We start from the raw sequence: 11,922 nt of genomic DNA on the forward strand, positions 1-11,922 counted from the left end.
GCTCCAGCGCCAAAGGGCGAAGCCCACACCCAGCGTCAGGTCTTGATAATGGGATCCTCACTGGAAGCCCGTCGTAGTGAGCAGAACGCGCAGCCGCATCGGCTTGGTGATTACCGTTAACCACCAAATTTTAAAAAAGACCGGGAGTTTCTTGGTCTGTATTGCACTTTAAAATGCGCGAACCTTGCAAAATAATGAAACAAGCCTTGAAGAGTATCAGACTATTCAAGAAAAGGCACTGCTTGTTTAAGAAATATTGCTTTGCTTAGTGGTTTGGCTTGTTTCGTGGAGTTTAACGTCCCAAAGCGACTCAGGCTATGAGAGACGCCGTAGTGAAGGGTTCCGGAAATTTCGACCAACTGGGGTTCTTTATCATGCATTGACATCGCACAGCACACGCGCGTCTAGAATTTTACCTCCATCGAAATTCGACCGCCCCGGCCGGGATCGAACCCGCGTCTTTCGGGCCAGCAGACGATCGTCATTATCACCGAGCCACCAGGTTGGCCCTTTTGCATATTCTGCTGAAGGCAACTGCAATAGAGTTTTTTATCGCAAAATCACCATATCTAGGCTCGTAAAAGTAGCTTTCGTGATAAAACATGCCATGGTTCACGCTGTATATATAACATTTGGAACGTTATCATGAGAGCAGGAGAGTGAGAAAAAGAAAGATGAACGGAAAGGCAGAGAGGATAGCTAGGCGACGCCCCAGTATACTGTCCTACACTTATGAAGGGAACGAAGAAAGAGATAAAAAGAGAAGGAAAGAAGATAAGATCACTTTTCCACGTGTCCATTGGCCATTACTTAAAGTGCGCACAGGGCCCACACTGATTGTTCACAACCTTACCCTGAGGTCTAAAACGTTACCCTGAGGTGTACCTGCTGGAATGTCATGGACAAGCGCGTGTTTTTCCCTAAAAAGAAGATTACGCATCAACGTCGTATTTAAACTAAATGTGTGTGGATACATAGGAATTTCCAATAAGAATCGACTTTGATACACCAAATATTTATTTTCAAAAGGAAAAACAACGCCAAAATTTAGCTGCACTACACCGTAACATTGAAATATTTTGCAGGATGAATATCTTTAGAGAAAATATTTTAAAAAGGGGGTTGCGTACTTATTATGATCTTTCTCATACGGCTGAGTTAAGATTTCTCAACCGCATCAGGACGAAACGGCAGTCGTTGCGTTCTAATAAAGAAAATATAGCTGTGTCGAAAACAAAATTTACACAGCACCGTGTTGTCTCTCTGTACGTTTAAAATGTTCATTCTACTCCCAAATTACATTTATATGCGCCTAGTTGTGAGAATCAAGAAAATAATCTGCTAGTCATCTGCGCTTCAAAATTAGGTACGCGATTTGATATTCCAAAAGCAACTGTTTAAACTTTAATCCTGTTCTAGCTTTTTTATCCAATGATCTTCACTATAATTTTCATTTTTGAAAGCGCCCTTCACATCTGCAGATAAAGAAACAGCAAAGAATATATTAAGTCTACTTCATCTGCTCTCTTCTGTAGCATTTGAAAGCCTCCTTAAATGAGAAATTAACCAATGCCAGCCGTTGGGAACTGTTGGTGGGAGCAATGAAAACGCGGCCAAGACGTATTAAAGGCGGCCTATAAAAAGAGTGAGTGAGAAAACACACACATACAATCTGAACCCAATGCTAATGGTGTAGTAGGACTAGAGCCATCATACACTGTTCTGTTTTGTAAAGCATCCCTCTCCGTAGTCCACGTGGCAACAAGTGGGGCTGCATTTGTGCGATTTTTCTACCAAATTTTGGTATTGTTAGTTTTTGGAGTCTTTTTGTACGTGCTTAAGGACCATATTTTATTACAGAGGAACTTTTCCATACACTGGAACCTTCAATTCGACCCCTGCTTGGAACATCAAAGGAGAGGATCAGCGAACAGAGTACAACGTCCTCCAGGCAGACTTAAGAAAAGGTAATACCTCGCCGCGGTGGCTCAGTGGTTAGGGCGGTCGACTACTGATCCGGAGTTCCCGGGTTCGAACCCGACCGCGGCGGCTGCGTTTTTATGGCGGAAAAACGCTAAGGCGACCGTGTGCTGTGCGATGTCAGTGCACGTTAAACATCCCCAGGTGGTCGAAATTATTCCGGAGCCCTCCACTACGGGACCTCGTTCTTCCTTTCTTCTTTCACTCCCTCCTTTATCCCTTCCCTTACGGCGCGGTTCAGGTGTCCGCCGAGTTTTGAGACAGATACTGCGCCATTTCCTTTCCCCCAAAAACCAATTATTATTATTATTATTAATGGTAATAGATTTATTAAGAAAAATTCATTGTTCACTTGTTGTCACGGTTCATTTAGGTTTCATTATGATGTCAAAATGATAAGGACTTTAGCAATAAAACTGCTTGCACTGCTGCAAGCAACTATTTGTAGCCCATAAAGGTTTGCACAATTGTAAAAATAAAGAATCTTCGATGTGCTCAGCCTGACAACATAGGCGTCACCCTGAAAAGGCGCGAAATATCTTCAGCGTTCTTTGGACAATGCTACCCAAACTAACGCCTGACATAGCCTAGAATTACCATGTGCGTTTACTCATATGTCTGAATAGGACTATAATCTGGCTGCTGAGTCTCTGTGAAGAAACACAAAAACGAAAGCGGATTTCTTGAGAGCGTTGCGTAGGCGAACACACCGATGTCGATCACGTCCCTGATGTCTCAGGACCAATATTTGTTGTGTCAGAAATGCATGAAGATAAAGAAATAAATGCTTCTGTGAGTAATTTAACAATAATTAAAAGTAGAATGGCTGCTTCTTCAGCCGCCATCGCCGCGCTTGGGGAGTCGGACTGCTTCTTGGCGCTTCCCCAACTCTGAAACAAAGGCTTTGCCGATAACCTACAAGTCATCCAACATGGAGTCATGAATAGTGTGGCTTACAATGCGTGGCCGCTGCATTCAGCGCTTTATTAGGAGGTCCATGCTGCGATGAAAGCACGGCCAAGACGTATTAAAGGCGACCCATAAAAAACAGTGAATTAGAGAACATATAGATACGATATGAACCCAACGCTAACGGTTGTCGTAGGACTAGGCCCATCATACATTGCTCTGTGCGTGTGCGTGCACAATGGCTATGCTTCTTTTTACGGACATTTTGCTTGCGTTTGCTCCGAATTTGTTGGTTGTAAGTAATGGCTGCGTGTGTCATCGTCTCTGCCGTCTGTGTCTTTTTGGGCTTAATCAAAATAAACAAATGTTTAGCCTTTTTCTAAATCATCATCTCTTGCCAAAAAAGCAATGCGCGGTTGAGAGTTTAAGTGTCTTCAAGATTTTCATATATTCAAATAGTATTTCTCATTCGTGAAGGACTGGAAAGCAACAGTGTTAGCTCTATCCATTTCTCAAGGAATCAAATTTCTCAATAGCAAGAGAGCAAAGGAAAAAATTGGAGTACGCCTAAGCTTCACCTTTAAGAGTGGAACGCGACAGCGTGTTGCAGCACTGCCAGGGAATCCACGGAACGCCATCGCCCGTTCGGCGCGACGCCTTGCCCGTTAGACAAATCGCCCTGCTACGTAAGATGAAACGGACGTGCTAAGCGGCATACAACGTAGAAGCGCTGCCAAGCGCCTCTGCCGATACGCACGGGGCTCAAGTTGCAGTCGTAGCTTGTCGGCACATCGTTCTCGACAAATGCGATGCCACGAACGCCAGCATAGCCTCCGCTCCGAACGAACGGGCAGCAAGCTGCAAGCTTCGTGGTGAACGCGCTTTGGATGTGCGCTGCGTTTTTCGCCGCTCACCGCGTGATTCCTGCGTGCGCGTACTGGCTAACTGCGCCCGAACGAGAGATATGTAAGACATGTAACCCGCCGCGGTGGCTCAGTGGTTAGCGTGTTTTGCTACTGAGCCGGAGTACCCGGGTTCGAACCCGACCGCAGCGGCCGCGTATCAATGGAGGCGAAACGCTGAGGCCTTCTTGTGGTGTGCGATGTAAGTGCACGTGAAAAATCCCCAGGTGGTCAAAATTATTCCGTAGCCCTCCACTACAGCACCTGTTTCTTCCTTTCTTCTTTCACTGCCTCCTTTATCCCTTCCCTTATGGCGCGGTTCTGGTGTCCAACGATATATGAGACAAATACTGCGCCATTTCCTTTCCCCAAAAACCAATCATTATTATTTTTATTATTATTATTATTATTAAGACTTGTCACTTCTCCTACTTAAAATCAATTTTCATTTCATTTTCCTTTCCTTACGGCGCGGTTCGGGTGTCCACAGTGATATGTCAGACAGGCCTCACTTCCTTTCCTTAAAACCAATATTCATTTCATTTCCCTTCCCTTGCGGCGCGGTGTGGGTTGTCCACAGAAATATGTGACGTGTGTCCTTTCCTTTCTTTGGACTGCCGTCGCGCGTTATCGGTTGGGGCAGTGGCGTACATTTCGGGGAGGAGGAGTAGAGATTTTTCGCTCACGGGGAGGAGGAGGAATTTTTTCGCTCACGGCCGACGCCGACGAAACCGGCTTTTCTGCGACACGAGCTCTTTAACGCTATTGCGTTAAAAGTGTTTTTGTTACCAGCCTCGGCCAGGCTGCTCAGGTGCGGTGAGGATAAGCCTGTACGTGAACTAGAAGAGTGCCTTGCAGAGAGACTGCACTGAGACGGATACCAACCCAAAGTGGCGAGTTGACGCTTGGCTGCTATACGCTAGGGATGGAATTTCGATTCTTGCGGCCGTCTTCGCACATCAATCCAGAGCGTTCGACTAAAGTGTCCTTCATCGCCCACATACCCTGGTAAACCCCGGTTACCAACACTACATCACAAGTGGCACTCAAGGCATAAGTACTCTTCACACCATCATGTAAAGGGTTTGAAGTGCGGAAATGTACTGAAGCGGCGAACCGTTCACTTCCACAAGCGCAGTGTCATGATTTTAACGGCAGAAGCCTGCTAACATCTGTAATAAAGAGGGAGGAACTTATAGTTTAAATTGAACACGTTTCTCTAGTGCACAAAGGTGAGGGAACTTAAAATAGCAATAGGGCTACAAAATTTGCTAAAGTAAATACGTACACAAAGTTGTTAATTTATTGGTGTTTGAGAACTGTACTAGCATTAATGGAAACCTCAAGTAGCCGAGGATGAGAACAAAATGCATTCATGCATTCATTAAGCTCTAAACCTAACCACTGCCGAAGGGTGTAATAAAAATGGGACATATCACCAGATTACAGAGAAAGTAATAACCTGAATGGGACGATGGCAACTCTTCTTACTTAGAGTTTTATTTTCTCCTAAAACTAGGGAGAAAACTACATTTCTTCCTTTCAGATCATAACCTAAATCAAAGGTAACGTGCGAAGGTAACCGTTTAGCTAATTTCATTACATTTCACGATGCCCATTTCATGATGGAGCTCCAGTAAGGTGGGCAGATGTTTTTATAATCCTGGACAGCTTTCCATGACTATGCATCCAAGGATAGGAAGGAAAGAGAAAGAGGCGGGATTTTGTCCTATTGCTGTGGAGAGTGGCCTACCTCATCCCTAGCAAGCCCGCACAACCTTCTGACTTATCGCGCCGCCCCGCTAGCCCGAAGAAATAACAATCCATTCCCCAACAGCAGGATTACAAAGGAGCACATCCTTCCATTTTCTGCCTTCCTTTGACTGTATATACCGAAAGAACTGTCAATATGCATTTCTTTATTTATGTAATTTACAAACCTCAAGGACCCCAAAAAAGGGGCTGTCCATGAGGGGTGGCTTGTACCGATATAACAACAAAAAACTACTATATCCTGCACAATGCGAAATAAATTTTCAAAGTACAAATTAAACAGGCTAGCAGCTTACAAATTCGAAATTCAAAACGCTCAAATGCTTTCGTAGGTACAAAATAAAAACAAAACAAAACTATAAATGATTGAAGGAAGCGGTGAAAGGTGGGTAAGAATTCGATAACGGATTAGCGAACAATAAAAACCGCATAGTGAAACAAAGTACTATATAACAACGTTTGAAGGGAAAGGTACATGAAAACTTAAAATGCGTCTTAAGATTTAAGCATGTCTTTGAATATAATCAGGTCTTCTGCTACCACAGCGGCCTTGGGAAGGCCGTTCCAATCTTTTGCTGTCGAGATAAAGACTTCGCAAATTATTTTATTTTTCGGCAATGTTATGACACCTGTTGACAGTTTTCATGAAGAGCTGAAAAGGGGAGTGTTTCTTTCGGGGTATCAGTTCTTTAGTTCGGTTACACTTGTGCAGGATGAATAATCGGAGTGAGCAAATCTACGGGCGCGATTTTTGATAGTTTGTATGCTCTCAGAAAGCCATCCCTCATGAGGGTTCCAAATGGCGTCTGCATAATATATTTTGGGCGTATTAATGTGATGTTGGCTAGTAATTTTACATGTGCCTGGGTAAATTTCACTGAGCATTGAAGATAGCCCACTGATTGGCTGGATGCAACAGCGATGTGGTTAATATGCGTTGACCACGTAAGATCGCCAGACAGGTGTAATGCCACGTATTTGCATGGTTTAGTAGTATGTAAACGAGGTCCGCAGAAAAAAAAAAGCCGTGAGAGGTTAAGTTGGAGCGTCTATAAAAATGCTGGAGTTTACATTCAGAAATACTTTAGGACACCTGCCATTTTTCACACCAATTTCCTAGCGCTATCATGTAACGTTGTAAGCTAACACTGTCTTCATTTTTAATCACTTTAGCATAAGTTGCTCCGCCGTCTGCAAAAATGCGCTCGCTTTTGTTTATGTACTGAGGAGAGCCATTAATGCAGATGAGAAAGAGCAGAGGGCCAGTCACCGATCTTTAGACGCGCCGGAAAGAACAGGGGCAGAGTTAGACGCTGTGTTATTAATTACTACAAACTGATTTCACTCACTAAAGAAGTTTTCAATCCATGCTAGAACAAATGGGTTAAGATTTAAATGTGATAATTTGCGCATTAGCCGGTTATGAGGAAATTTATTTTTCCAAGTCAAGAAAGATAGCATCTGTTACGTACTTATTATCAAGATTATTGTGTAGGTCATGAAGACAAGTTGCTAATTCGGTTCCGCAGGAGAGGTGTTAAGAAAATCAGTGTTCTGGTGGGTATATAAAACTGTGGTGTTCAGGCGCTTAATAATGTCGGAGTAAGTAATGTATTCCTTAATGTTGGATGCGAAGCTGCTTAATGATATCAGTCTGTAATTATAAATGGATAGCCTGCTGCCTGTTTGAAGATTGAGACAACCTTACTCATTTTTCGTTCACTAAGTATTATAAGTCTTTTAACTGCGGTATTTAACCACGAGACTGCAGCTTTGTTTTCAATAGTTGTGGTCGGTACAAACTTCTGAACGAGGTCATTCAGCTCATTATGAAGAAGGCACTCAAGTAAAACTTGTTGAGGGGCTAGTTGGCGCATAGTTCTATGTACAAATGTTAGCCCAAAAATAAGAGACAATCGCGCGTTGTCTTGTCCACCTTTCTTGTGATTGCCTCTTATTTTTGCACTAACATTTGTACATGAAGAAAGCACTAGTTTTCTTCTGTAGAAAGTGCATGAAATCCTCTTTTGTAGGGGCTATAGAAAATATTCATCTCTCAGCCTATCGCTTGATAATCACCACGGGCATACTGACTTAGTTGTTTGTTAGGGGGTTTTTCTTTATGGCACAGGAATGTAAAAGTAGCGAGGATAAACTGATGCTGGCTTATTCTTTTAAGGTAATGATAGGGCCAATTTCTTTGAGGGTTAAGTGGAGGCCAACAAATGCCCTATGGCGCTGAATATCAAAACGTACTGTGGAAATTTTGCTTTCTTGGTGCACCCTGTGATTTGCTGTAGGAGTCAGAATGACCTGGTGCCAGGGAAGTGGCATGCTATATGTCAGGTTGCAGAGCGCAAGAATAGTAGCCCATTAACACTGCAGGAGCAATTCCCGGTGAAACATTTGCAGGGCTAATCCAACGAGGAGATAAAATAACTTCAACCTTTGTCAACAGTGACACCACCGCCGCGCCTTATCTCACCGCCTCTTTATTTTATCTAATTTCAAAAGAATCTATTTTGATTGTGTTACGCTGCGTTGGCAACTGTCTTCAGACAGTCAGAGTCAGATTGTGATGCGCAGAAAAGCTGGGCATGAAGGTTTACTAGTAGTATATGCACTAGAATCCAAAGAGCCTCGTTTAGAGCTATCATCTGTAGCAAAATGGTGGTTTGAGCTAGTTGGTACATATTCACAATTTCACCAGCGCTGCGACTAGGAACAAGAACAGCGCTTGTCCTTGTCTTCCTTCTCTGTTCTTGTTCCTAGTCGCAGCGCTGGTGAAATTGTGAGCTATCATCGTAACGACGTCAGTTTTTCATGGCGCACAATGATTTAATTATGCGGATGCCAGCAGGATAAGTACCGGACTTGATGACTACGGTTTTTGGGCACTTCCAGAGCCAGGAGGAAGAGTAAAGGCTGGGAGATTAAGTGGAAGAATGAATGAATCGTACTGCACTGCAGCTCGTAAAAAAATGCGCAGCAGCGCCAGCTTTCAGATGTGGCACTTTGCTCAACACTGACTAGCTGTTTAACACATCGCAGTGGGAAGTTGAATCGCTGCTGTCGAAGTAACGATGGAAATTGTCGCTAAAGCAATCGCACTGCGGTGAAAATCGAGGGGTCTCAACAGAAAGCAGGACACGATTTATTGTATGTGTTAACCTTGGCTCCAGTTTGGAGCGTGTATAACTTAGCGGCGATTGTGGTCGCGATCAGTGAACAAGAATTCGATATACAATTCTCATGACGCGGTAAACGGCATCCTAGCATTTCCTCTTAAACAACTTAAAATGCGTTAGAAGCGCCTGAAAGCCAGCTTTCATCGAGCTCTTGCAAAGTTCCCTCTTACCCAGCGGATGCAGGCATTGCCAGTATCGGCCGTATAGTTTGTGAGTTTCTCTGTTCGGAACGTCGGAAGCGAAACCGTTATGCCCGATTTGTCACACGCAGTCTACTGAAGTCCATGTGAGATAAAGTTTTTGTTCAGTGGCAGCAAGGGCGAAGCAAAAGGGAGGGAAATTGGTGAGGCCACATACGTGAAGTCGACACTGCCAGTTCTCTAACATGGTGCCACTCAGGTATTGTAGAATCTTGGGCAAGCTGGTGTAATATTGTTTTACATTAGCACAAGGGACAAAGCACAAAACAAGTGCCCAGACACGGCGCTGCTCCCAGTGCCGTGTCTGTGCACTTATGTCGTCCTTTGTCCCTTGCGCTGCTGTAAAACAAAGGTGCAACCTGTTAAATAAAGTGCGGGCTGTCCATTTGGGAGCGCTCAACGGGCCCACTTGGCTCGTTCTGAAAACGATGGGGAGCTATGAAATATTGCCACGGAAGGGCGCAGTTACGTGATTTGATAGCACAGTTGCGGTATTTCTTCACCTGCGTGTACAAAGTACACACTAGGAGGAACGCACTTACAAAAAACTAAACAACCTACTTTTGAACCAACTCCTATCTTATTGAAAAGCGCTTTCCTATCAGATATACTCTGCATATTTTTCATATAGAAGCAAACATTACTAAATAATGCTGCATTATTAAAAATAGATCGACTTGCTTGCACAGACATTCGGACTATTGGGACCTTATTTTCTTGCGCGCTTGCAGTACGCAATCGTCTTGCTACACAGTATGAGGAACAGTATGTTCTTTATTTCCTGAGTCTACCACATGTTAGGTTTTATAATTGTCACATGACATTACATAAAAGCTCTGTGTATATTTGGGCAATACTTAAGGCAGAGTACTCAAGAAGTCTAAGGGGTGTGTTCGGTTTGAGATTCCCGGTGCTAATTACTTTAACTTACACTCATCTATTGCAGGTGGTCCATGGCCTATGAATTACAAGCTCATATATTCTGATTATGATCAGTGCTCAGTTTTTCGTGTTCTCGAAATTCAGAATGGTACGTATAAAATAAGATTTAAAAAATTAAAGGGCAAATGTGCCTCGAATTCTGAGCTTTCACGCTGCTCCAGTTTTTAGTCAAAACCTGCAAGATGTTTTCTTTGCCATCTAATTTTAGCTGGCATCCTCAATGCGTCTTCATTAGTTTGCTGTCTTTCAAACTGGGCCTGAAAGGTAGAGTACAAAATGTACCTAAAACCTAACCATGCATTCTTTCGCGCTACTTTGATTATTAAGCACTCTGTTAGCCTTTAATAACCGAAAATATATTTGTAAAATATTGCTGCTCTCATAGCACTGCAATGGCATCTGAGGTTAGCTTTGCATTCTGAAGCTTTTCCCAGGAACGTAAACACTAAGCTCAAAGCTAATTTTGTGATAGGCAGCATCTAAGGATATTGGACAGCGAACGTACTAAATTGTGAAGTTTTGCTCTGAAAAGTGCCTCTTTGGTTCGTCCTAGAACATGCACAAGCTGCGTCTCGTTCAAGATATTTGTTTAGTGTTAACAATTTTTCAAGAATTTGTCGATTACTAGCGGCCGACGCTATTAATACCTCGATGTGGTAAAATTTCCATAATCGAGAAAAGTAACGCAGGTAGTAATTTGTGTGCCCATAAAATTCGGCGCTTTCTAGCAAACCGTAATTTTTCTTCGCGTATTCAAATCTAAGAAAATCAATAAGCCCCAACATAAACACTTTAAATTACGATGTCAAGCTTGAAGTGAACGCTGCAAACAAAGAGGTGGATATTCTAATCCTTAAAGCAATACGCGATAAGAGAGAGCAGGGTGTTAAAATTATGCAGCCGCCAATACAAATTAGGAGAGCGAAGGTTTGTTTTTCTGTCTGCTGGAATTTGCGCGCTTACGGCGCTTCGGCATATTTTGTATTCCAGGGTATGGATGCATGGTGCTTCTCGCAGATGCAGCAGCTCGCTCAAGTATGCCGGATGAATGTAAAAGCATGTACCAGAACGCATGCGACCCATCACATGATAGGCTTAGAACAGTATTCCAAAAAAACTGCTCAAAACCCGAAGTTGCAGGCGTCGGGCTTTCGTGAATAAAGGATGTTTCTTGCGCCTTGTCGCATTTCTCACAAAGAGTTGCTGTGATCTGCCTGCACTGAAGCCGGGATTGAGCACATTTATAACTGTCCATAATTTTTGCCATGTATGCGAAACAACATGCTGGAATAAGTCAAATTCTCTATGTTAGCATGCACGATCTACGCTGTGCTTTGAGGACCAGTTATGCTAGAAAAGTGTGGGGCACACCTCAATTTCTACCCCCTCCCCATCACGCACAGAAGGTGAAGCGGCAGGTCTTAAGGGGTTATGCTGAACAACAGTTGTTACTTTGTATGAAGAAACACAATTTCCTGCTTTGACTCAGCCATTTAAATAAATAACAAAGAATCTATCTTTAGGGTCCACCCTAATTTCTGGCGCTTATACTTGACAAACGCTAGAAATATAGTTTTGCGTGCCTAGCTTCTCCGCAAGGTTATATCCACAAAGAACCTGACTTTCACTTCTGGATGTGGGTAATGAAAAACGCCGGCTCTCAAAAACTGCCCGTTAACCTATGTGAAAGCTCACGAAGATCTTTGCCGGTAGTATTATAGTATGAAGAAGACAAGGTTAGGGCGATAACGCAAATAATTTCCGGAAAGACTCAGCAATGACATTGTACAGCAAGATTTTGTAGCATTTAGGTCCAAAAACTAAACATGAGCTAAACAATACACGCAGAAGAGGCCTCCAGGTTGGTTAAGACACCTGGAGTTTTTTTTTCATGCACTCAAAGCGCACAATAAAAACGCATTGCTTTAATTTCACCTCTATCGAAATTTGGCTGCGGCTTCTGCCGCAAAGTTTATACCTTGTGTCCTTGTGTTCATGAAAAGAACGCAATAAGCACCAAGGCACCAT

The 11,922-nt window shown here is 43.2% G+C and overlaps 1 long non-coding RNA gene across 1 annotated transcript; it reads left to right on the forward strand.

Annotated features, from left to right (window-relative positions):
• Positions 1-1,678: 1,678 nt before the first annotated feature.
• Positions 1,679-10,956, forward strand: LOC144134863 (uncharacterized). The gene is made up of 4 exons (XR_013315282.1): positions 1,679-1,808; positions 1,861-1,967; positions 9,899-9,982; positions 10,885-10,956. It is a non-coding gene; the product is annotated as an uncharacterized LOC144134863 (long non-coding RNA).
• The last annotated feature ends 966 nt before the right edge of the window (positions 10,957-11,922 follow it).

Source organism: Amblyomma americanum, chromosome 5, assembly GCF_052857255.1.
Source record: "Amblyomma americanum isolate KBUSLIRL-KWMA chromosome 5, ASM5285725v1, whole genome shotgun sequence".
NCBI lineage: Eukaryota > Metazoa > Arthropoda > Arachnida > Ixodida > Ixodidae > Amblyomma > Amblyomma americanum.